Source organism: Cyprinodon variegatus, unplaced genomic scaffold (assembly GCF_000732505.1).
Source record: "Cyprinodon variegatus isolate N-32 unplaced genomic scaffold, C_variegatus-1.0 Scaffold97, whole genome shotgun sequence".
Taxonomy (NCBI): Eukaryota; Metazoa; Chordata; class Actinopteri; order Cyprinodontiformes; family Cyprinodontidae; genus Cyprinodon; species Cyprinodon variegatus.
This window is the reverse complement of record NW_015150550.1, coordinates 37,034-47,209: the sequence shown is the minus strand read 5'-3', so window position 1 is coordinate 47,209 and position 10,176 is coordinate 37,034.

Sequence of the window (10,176 nt, the reverse complement as noted above, 5' to 3'; positions counted from 1 at the left end):
TCTGTCTGTCTGTCTGTCTGTCTGTCTGTCTGTCTGTCTGTCTGTCTGTCTGTCTGTCTGTGTATCCATCCATCCATCCCGATTTCTCCTTTTCTCCATATAGGCTAACCTTTGATTGTTCACGCTCTTCGTTGTTCCCCTGTGGTGTGAGCACATGGTGGCTGTAAACAGAGCACAGAGAGAAATAGGGAGAGCAGCAGATTTAAAGGGGAAACAGATTTACTGGGATATGCAACATGCAATCAAATATATCTCCAAGTTTACCAGAAAGTTTACAAGATAAAAATATGATATGCTTTATTTAAAGTAAAGCATATCCATATTTTACTGGATGGATGGAATTAAAATTGTACTTCTGGGATGTATGATGTATCGATTTTGGCATTGGAATCGGCTGTTATTCGTTATTTTTTTTATAGATCAATGTTTTTGGGCCCTATATATATAATGCACTAAAAGGCATCTCTCTAACATCTATAAATATAAATATTAATGTATTATATATCTTTTGTGTTCTCAACAATGGAGAGCATTCAATAAATAAATGTTTGAGCTCATTTTTGGAAAATACAAAAACCTAATGAAACGTTTGGGTGGAGTAACTGTAGGTCCATCAGCCCCCACCCGTGTGTCCCCACCAATTTTAATCACAAAGTTACACCCTTGGCTGCATTGTAGGTTTTTGAAAGCTGGAACCTGAGTCCAACCCCTCTGTTTAAGGTTGGTTTTTCTTTCATAAGATAGATGGCTTCCTTCACGCCCCCCTCAAACCACCTATTTTCTTTATCAAAATGAGGATAATCATGCATTCAGGGAAGATTCTGGTGGGCCTGCTGTCACTGATTTGTTTCTCATCTGTTCCTGAATTTCTTCACATCATAGTGGATTAGGGTGCTTTCTAAGCCTACTTCATGCAGTCAGACAAAAATCTAACAAGATGTTGTACATAAACTTTGAACTAAACAAACCTAGTTATTCGTAAAGAAATAGATGTTTTTGCAGCTTTGAAATATATGAAACATGATAAAAAAACTGTGTTCACATCTGACTAAAGCTCATTGAAGTGACAATACCAGAACAAGACATTTGGACTTATCACAATTCTTAAAGATGTCTCATCGAAAAAGCCTCTTCAGTTATGAGGACATCGGGCTGCCTCCTCCTTACATATACAAAACTAACCATTATGTTCATGTTTTGGTTGTGCTTTGAATGAGCGATGTTGGTTGCATCTTAAAGTGCACTCTGTCACATATTGCGGCACTGCATGCAGTTTGCGGCAGCTACAATCAGCAAGCCTCGGGAGAACAGGAGAGGCCAGGCGGGGCTTGAGCTGCTTGAAAACACAAAGACATGGAAGCTTGGTGAAATTTGCTTAGTGAAGTCGGGGTTAAACACAGAGCTGTAACACAACGCCACGCAAGACTCTGCATCTGCATCAACAAAGGAACAGCTTAAACAAGCTTCAAGGACTGTGCAAACCTGAAGAGCAAGAAATTCAATATTCCGCATCACTCAGGAGATTCCTGACAGTAAAATTTAAATCAGGAATTCCTTTCTGGAATTCTTGAATGAATGAGGAACTGAATTAGGTTTCAAGATAGAAGATAATGGGTTTTTTTTTAAACTTTGCCAGTATTTTTCATGTGTATATTTATATATCTCAACTATTCTTAAATTTAAAGCCAAAGTATGGCTGCTCCAGTTACAGAAGATATGGCCTCCTGGGAGCAAGTCTATCAGAGTGAAAGATGCCAGCATAGAGACCCAACTCCAGTCGCTGAAGAGTGACTTAAGTCCGGTAGAGGTATTTCAAAAAAGAAAAGCAAGAAGACATTCATTTGGCCTTAAACACACAGAACAAGGCACGAACATCAAGAAATTAAACAAAAAACAAAATGAAGAGTTCAGGAAAGAGCAGTGAAAAGCAAGGAGCTTAAACGTCAACAAGGGGGAGAAGTTACAAGAGCATTAAACAAGACATAGAGCAGCAGCAGCAGAAAGAAAGAAAGCAGGCAAGCTACAGCTAATGTTTCAGAATCAAGAAAAACTAAGAAACTAAACCCAACAGGATGAACCAAGTATGGCAAGACCTCAATGCCAATAATAACAATATAATAAAGCAAGACCTTATTAAAAATAATAACCAGGAAATTTTGTGGGGCTGACATTATTAAACTCTCAGATTGGACAGGACTGATATGAGTCACGGACCAGATGAAGCCATAAGTTACAGATCAATGACCAAGTCCACTGACTGGTGCGATGAAGAACCGGTCAAAGACCCGCAGTAAAGAGCTTTCAGGCAGTTGACCTTTTGCCATAACCCCTCAGCTTCAATAAATTAACTGCAAGTGTCACTAATCCATGCAAAGAAGAGAGCTACAGTTTAATTAAGCTCAGAGAGGATCATCAGCAGAGAAGACCAACCGTCTCGACCCAAAGAGACCATCCGAGGAGATAAACTGTTCGTAGAAATACCCACCACACTTCTTTTTTAAAAATTCCTTTTAAAAAGTGATGATTTTCTGTCTTTTTCATTACTTTTCTCTAGTTTTTACCTTTTCATAATTTAAAGCCAGTAAGGTGCAAGGCCAGAAGTCTATGGCTTTAATGTGACAGAAAGTGTCCCATCTGTAGATGAAGGAGTGCTTATCTAGTGGGTTTTATCAGACACCTCTCTGTCAGCTTGTGTTCTCAGTGGACACCACTCTATAAACTCACTAAACAGATGCTCATTTGAACTGGGAGAACGAAGCTGCCTTCAGTTCGTTAGTCTAACACAATGGTGCCTCTATGCCAACTCTGCGTAGCGCTGGCACACAGGCACTCCATGGAGAAACTCATTCACTCCCATATCCCCCCTCCGTCTCCCCTATTTCACATAGAAGTATCTACAAAGAGACCCGAGACCCCTCTTCTGCTTTACTCACAGGGACAAAGTGTTATGTTAAGCCCCTCAATTAAACTTCACAACAACTATTGTAAAGTTGTCACTACATCACAACCAACACAACACACATGATGTCATCATTCTATGGTTGGGCCAAGGGAACAGAAACACAAGCTCGACAATACATCTATTAATGCATTGCTTATTATTAGCAAAAGGAAAATGTCTTCATTGGTGGTAACATGCAAAAACACCTCTCAGTGATGACGCCACTGTGGGATTGGTAAGAGTTTGAATGTCTTATATCTGTATATAAACCTTTAACTAAATATAGAAAAAAAAAAGAATAAACTATCTCTGAGGTTTTTTTGTTAAACAGTATTTCAGCTGGATTACAGAAAAATGAAAGAGATAAGATTAAAAGCATCACAGTTTCAGATGAGAGGCCAAAATTTGAACAGTATTGGTGCAGAAATAAATCACTATAAATCTTTATTTGACATGAATGTGTTCTGAATGTGTTTTCTGCATCTTTTATGGTGCAGTTGGCACTCAATATGCAACTGCTATTTGCAGTCCGGCAATGAGGGTGTTGGGATTCAAACCATGGAACGTGCAGCCCTCCTAGGAAGCAGACTTATGCTGGCCGAGTGGTAGAAAAAAATGTAAGAAGTCCGGCAAATACAAAAATGAAACTAGCCAACACAAAAATTAGAGTACACAAAACACATGCAAAGGAAAACTGTTGCAAATGAGAAATGCGGGAATCACAGGAAATACAGAGCAGCTAAGTGGAAACGCCCTGCAAAGCCAAAACCTGCTGGAAAACCATAAATGATGCTGACCAACAAATTAAGAGGAAAGAAAGAAGAGGAATGCTGTGAATAAAAAATCTCTCTCTCCACCTCCCATTCATATCCTTAAAGGTCTCATAGGTCTCATATAAGTGGGTGATCATCAAAAACACAATAAACATTGTTTATTGAGGTGCAGTGTCTCTGATTTGGAGGTGTTACCCAACCACTGCGTGGTATTAAGGAGCTTTGCTGCACTTATGGGAGTGAGCACCATGGCCCTCAGCTTGAGTTACTCCACCAGCAAAAAGGCAGAACTACAGAGGAATGCACAAAGCAACAATTGTTAGTCTCAGAGTAGTTTGATGGACAGAGAAGGAGATTTGGTTAAAGAACAACAAACGAAGTATTTCTCCCCATGAAAACAAACACAGACTTTGATATGGGGGGCTTAGTTCAAGACAATTCTTGGCGTTCTCCCTCTCTCTCTCTCTTTAAACACATGATTTGCTGTGGGCTTGGAGAACATGCTACAGTGAGGAGGAGGTCTGAGGAATGCAGGAAGGATCTGAGTGGTCCAGCCCTGCAGGGTCTGATCTGACAGCCCTTGTTTAGACTCCCACGAGTTCTGCATGCCAAGATCCTCCTTTTCTCCACATCTAGGGTTGAGTTTCAAACAGACCAGAATAAATATGCCTGCTGTCACCTTTTACAGCCCTGTCCTATGGTGTTAAAACCCACAGGATGCATGAGGAGAATTCAGTGGTTCCACAGGATTTTGGTGGGAATATTAGCCGGCAGACTTCAGGACATTTTTGATTCTCCATATCTATACTCCTCATTTGTTCAGCGGTTCGTATTTTGGAGCAGAATTCTTATTCTACAGTCCAGGCTAAAGAATGTCAGAACATCTGCAAGAAAGTTTCTTGATATCAAATCACATATAAACTCATTAATTAAAGACTTCAATTAGCTTTTTTCACTCAGAGATGCTTTTGACAACAGATAAACATAAATATAAAGATTTCTATAAGATTGTTTTATTATGGCCATATAAAAAGAGAGAAGAAGACACATGGTCGGGTGAGCTCAGATTCCTAAATGAACTTTTAGAAACAGAACGGTTTACTGTGTGGCACACCGAGGTTCCAACATGGAGGGAAAATAACTAATTTTAGAACCTTAATGAACATCTACAGAAGCCAAGCTCTGGTTGATATACAGTATCTGACAGTCAATAAGAGAAATTATTTTGTCTGGATCGAGTTGGTCCTTCAAAGAGCCCACAGCATAACAAACAAAAGTGATTAAATAGGAACAATGATAGAGAACCTATCCAATAAAGACAAAAACAATTAAAATGACTGAGAAACACACATGAGTAACAAACACCTGGCAAGAAATTAAGTAAAAACAGAACTTATATGTAGAATCCCAAATGACATTAGAAAACACAGTCAAATAGTTTGTTACTTCTTTAAATAGTCATGTTTGACCAATGTCTGACCAAGTCAATTTTCCACTGTGACATCAATAAAGTCAATCAATCAATCATTCAATCAATCAATCCAATTCAACTGTCAGAAATGTGTGCAAAAAGCAGATAATAACATGTAAGAAAGTTATTTTAATTATCTTATAAGTGGAAATCCAAAAATCCAGCTATAAAGTCTTATTACACATATACAGTAGAGACAAGCATCATTCCCCTGATGAAATGAAATTCCTGTAATAAGGAAATGTCTTGTTTCTTTAGCTCCTTTGGGAGTCCTTGTCTTTTAACAATCCCTCTAAAGTCTGGTTTGAACAGTTTTTATGTCTTATGAAATATTTATGTTAAGATCATTGTTGTCACAGACTGGACTTAAGTTAATTCTACCTACTTTTATTTCCTCCTCTTTAGACTATTTTAATTATCTTTTTACTTAACTTAACAAAGCTAACCTAACTCCAGTTGTGGCCTGGTTTTAACATTGAGGGCAATCTATGGCCAGACGTCTCAATACACTCTGGTCCTTTTGGTTCCCGTTGCTCCCTTTAGGACTCTGAGGTCGTCATTTCAAATATTTCTATTGGTACCAAAACCCTGCAGAGATCATAGTTATCACAGGGTTGCTCCAATGCTGTGGAACGCTCCCCAAGTCTCCCTACACTCCACAGATTCATCTGACTCTTTTACAGTAAGAAAAAGCTAAATACATTATTATTCAGAAAGGTTTTGCATTAAAGAAGTGAATTAACTTATTCCCTTTGAAGCCAAGGTTTCAAAACGACCATAAAGGCTCCTTAAAATGTCTAAGAACTACATTAAGGTCACTACCCCAAGGTAGAAGAGTGAACAATGACACAAAAGAACCACTCCGGACAGTTGGTGCTCCCACTTTTCAGAGCCTTGATGTGCCTGCTCTAAGCAGCCATCTTATCAAAGCCAAACATCAGAGTCTATTGAATAAGACAGGCTCTAACATCAGCCTCAAGACTCTAACATCAGTTTTATGACACCATGATGGGACAGTCCCAGTGGGACTCATTGACAAACACCAAACCAGGACAGATGTCATCCACTACATCAGAATCTGGTTCATCATGTTATTCTTTGCAGTCTCAACAAATGTTTTTTGTTTTTTTATCATCATACATGGGGTGGGCCACACTGTCCACCACAGGCACTGTATCCAAGGGGACAAAGCACAGAGCTGTCCATTCCAATGACCTTATCCAATTGCTTCCTCTCCGTTGTTCCTTTTGGTGTGCCTATGCTGCAAACCAGTATGTCAGGTTGAGGCAGACGGTGGTCCACTCCTGACTGCTACTGCTTTCTTTCTGAAGTCCCAGTTGGAATGCACTGAAAGCAGTGAAGAAATAACAGAAGATATCCTGAAGGTTACTTTAGGGCTTCTTAGCTTTCTGTCTTGCAAATGTTGATACTCTTGTCTCCTACAGCCTTGGTCAAAGGATGACCAAATATGCAAATTGAGTGCTGACGTCATCTAGCTACTCCTAGGACTACATCATAGTAACTTTCCTTGCTGAATAGTTGGCAAAAGTGGTTCAGGGCAGAAAATCCTTCAGTCGTTTAAGATAAGGGGGCTGTAGCATTTGAGACTGGGTTGGGGCAGGGGCGATGGGCTGGTCAAACCTGAAGACATACTGATTGAAATTATTCACCCAACAGGTTCAACAGGGTCTGTTTGGATTTAGGCTTTCAAAAAAATACTGCTGCTGTCTACACTGGCCTTCATCTTCTTCCAGCAGCTGTTTATCTTTTCCAACTCTGATCTTTTTTCCCCAGTTATTTCTGCACATTTTTCAGGCATTTCTTGTTAACTAAATTGAAAGCCCTTTTCTTTACCTAAAGTAAACCTTTTTTTTCAAGGTTTATCCAAAGCTTGTTGAAGAAACTCAATACTTTCATATTTCCCTTCTGGTTTGCAATGTACAGGGGTTTTATACACAAGCTGTAGTTGAACCAGGTTATGATCTTAGCCCCCAAGGGAGGGAGGGGCAACCAACTGCATTGCTTATGGCATCTAACATTCAGTATGTCTAGTGATTTGTTGTCTCTTGTGTTGCAGCAGGTAACACAGTGAGTGAAGGTGGGGAGGGTGGAGCACAGAGAGGAAGGACTAAAGTCCCCCGAGTTTAGAAAAAAAGGCCTGGGGGTGTTGTATCTGTAGTTCACTGGCAACAATATGGATGATGTTACAGTTAGTAAAGAACATTACCAAATATTATGATTTACCTCACCAAGCTGAAGATATTTCCAATTTACACATAGCAAAGTAATAAATGTGTATCTCCTTTAAAAAAATAAAATACATCACAGGTTAGGTCATATAAAATTGCAAAGAGCATGTATCGATTTAAAAAAGAACAATATCCACAGAAATTAAAGCAACACTGCATAACTTTTAACCCAAGTATTACCTTATTTTGAGATTTATGATTTTTTTTTTCAGGCCAATATACTTGGCATATTTCGATGTTCAGTGCAGGCTTCTCTTCTCAAAAACTGGGCTATGTAAGCTGAGAGGATCGGATCCTTCACTGAATTAGTCATGTGACCCAGAGCAGCAGGCTGTGCGACTGAGTTTAAACACAAGAGCTAACTAAGATTGTTGGGCAACAAAACAGATATGATCCCTTCTAGAATAAAAGTGAATAATATAAAAACAAATAAATATATTGAAAATTTTTTTTAAATAATTGATAAAAAAAAACGTTTTTTTTTTTTTTAAAGTGGATTGCATGCAGTTCCTGTCAACTTTAAACGGATGACTTTTGAGTTCCCTCTCAAAGTTGGAAAGTCGGTTCAGGTGTGGAATGACGGGGCAGGTGAGTTCCAGAGAGAAAGGCGGCAAAGCAGAAGGTTCTGTAAATTGGATTATGAGGTAGGACTGAAACCATCACAGAGGTTGTTCAGGCTGGACTTGAGACAGGATGGGAGGATGGAGTGACTGATGGAGTGAAGCTCCAGGGAGGTCCAGGAAGAGGAGGATACTGAGCTTATTGAAGTTGGAGGAAAGAAGATAAATTAGAGAAGAGCTGTTTTGTTGCTGTGTTTTTAAGAAAAGTGACTCAATAGTCCAAATGTATTACAAGATATCTTTTATTCTATTTGTAAATTTTTTCACTTTTTATTAACGATCACTCAATATTTCTTCTGTTATTTATTTATCCCCAATTAAATTAGAGGTGAATATTTAACCTGTCTAGCTGCTGAATCTATTTAGCAATCCAGATGGAGATGATAGTTTATCTTAAATCCAGATTCACAAAAAGTCCTCCTAACTGAAAATTAATTCACTTTAGGAGCTCTCTGAAGACCTGAAATGCTTAAAGAACAACTTATTGAGGTAAAATTATAATCATTAATCATAATCATTCATCATTAATCATTATAATCATTAATCATAAAATCTTTAAATCTCAGGAATTCTACATATTTTCTTATTTTTAAGTGAGGATCCACCTTTGTAAGTACGTGCTCTGAGGTGTTTCAGTTATTTTCTATCTGCTGAACCTCCTGTAGCAACTGAAGGTCAGGTTAATATAAAGTGAATATTGACTGAAGGTACTTTACCCTCTTGTAACATGTAAACATTACCTACTGTAAGGATTGTTTCCTAAGTTTTAAGTTGGAAAACAAACATATCTGGAAAAATATTACTCAACAGTATTTTACTTTTAATTTTATTTATTTGTTTGCATAGAACATTTGTTTACTAAATCAGGTTTAAATCAGTAACTAAGCACTTGAGTGAAAATATGTTGAAGTAATGCCACTCTTACCTGGGTACAATATTTGAACTGTCTCCTCACCTCTGGCTGATTGTAAAATTTGCTGTTTTTCTTAACTCTTCACACAGAATAACTTGTAGTTGAAGCACAGTGAACCCAACGTGTGATTCATACACCAACACCATCAATCAGTTCAGCTGATTCCTGCTCTCCTGTCTATGTTGTAAAACACACATCTCATACATTTCACACAATTTTTATGAGGAAAATCTGCTTTCACAAGGAAAATCTCCTGTTTTCACTGTCATTCCAAATTCTAAAAGCAATTTATCCAACTTTGCACATGAATCCTCACATGGGCAAACACCTGCCGCACGGTTTTAGTCAGCAATCAGAGCAGGACCATAAAAAAGGGCCACAGGTGGGACCTTCTGTTTTGGTTCGGTGGGGGTCAGCATTGGAATGCATGGAAGGATACAGCATTGTTTGTTTGTATTTTGCTGTTACCACATGTGCCGTAAATTTAGTAGGTTTTTACCATGTGGGAAACCATGTAAAACCGTGTGTTTTTGAAATGTAATTTTATTTTTGTGGGAAAAATTAAATATACTGTACAGTATATCCTATAAGGTAATGCTGTTTTTTTGTGTTATATAGTTGTATGCATAAAAAAATAATGCAAATGTAGCACTGAAGATAAGTCATGATTTGTGATTTCCTTTTATCAAAGGATAATTTGTGAAGAAAATCGCATTCTGAGAGAAACGTATTTAGTTTTTGAAGTAGTTTGGTTTTGCAGAATTGGGGGATACTGGAAGATTATGTGCATGATTTCTTTTATAATTGCGTATAGAGGTCTGAGAATATAAGGCATGTTTTTAGAGAACATGTGCAAACGTTTTAAAAAAAACTGCTGTGATGAATAGGGAAACCACTCTGATACTGCAGCTTCCATTAAAGCATATCTCCTTTAGGTTAAAAAATGTTTTTAATGAATCTTAGATTATCTGTCACCATGGGAACCGACAGGTGTTTGGTGTGAATGTTATATTGAGGTGTGCTTAAGCCTTGTTGTTCATCAGGTAAACTGAAAGCGTCCCAAAGCTTCATAGGATGTTTGAATCTGGCATCAAAAGTGAGGGAAAAACACAACTACAGTAATAGAAGAGCTTTAAAGGAGGATTTCTTTCTTCTTTTCACAACACACAATTTCACACTCAGAGACACAAAAGAGAAGCGAAGCAGGAC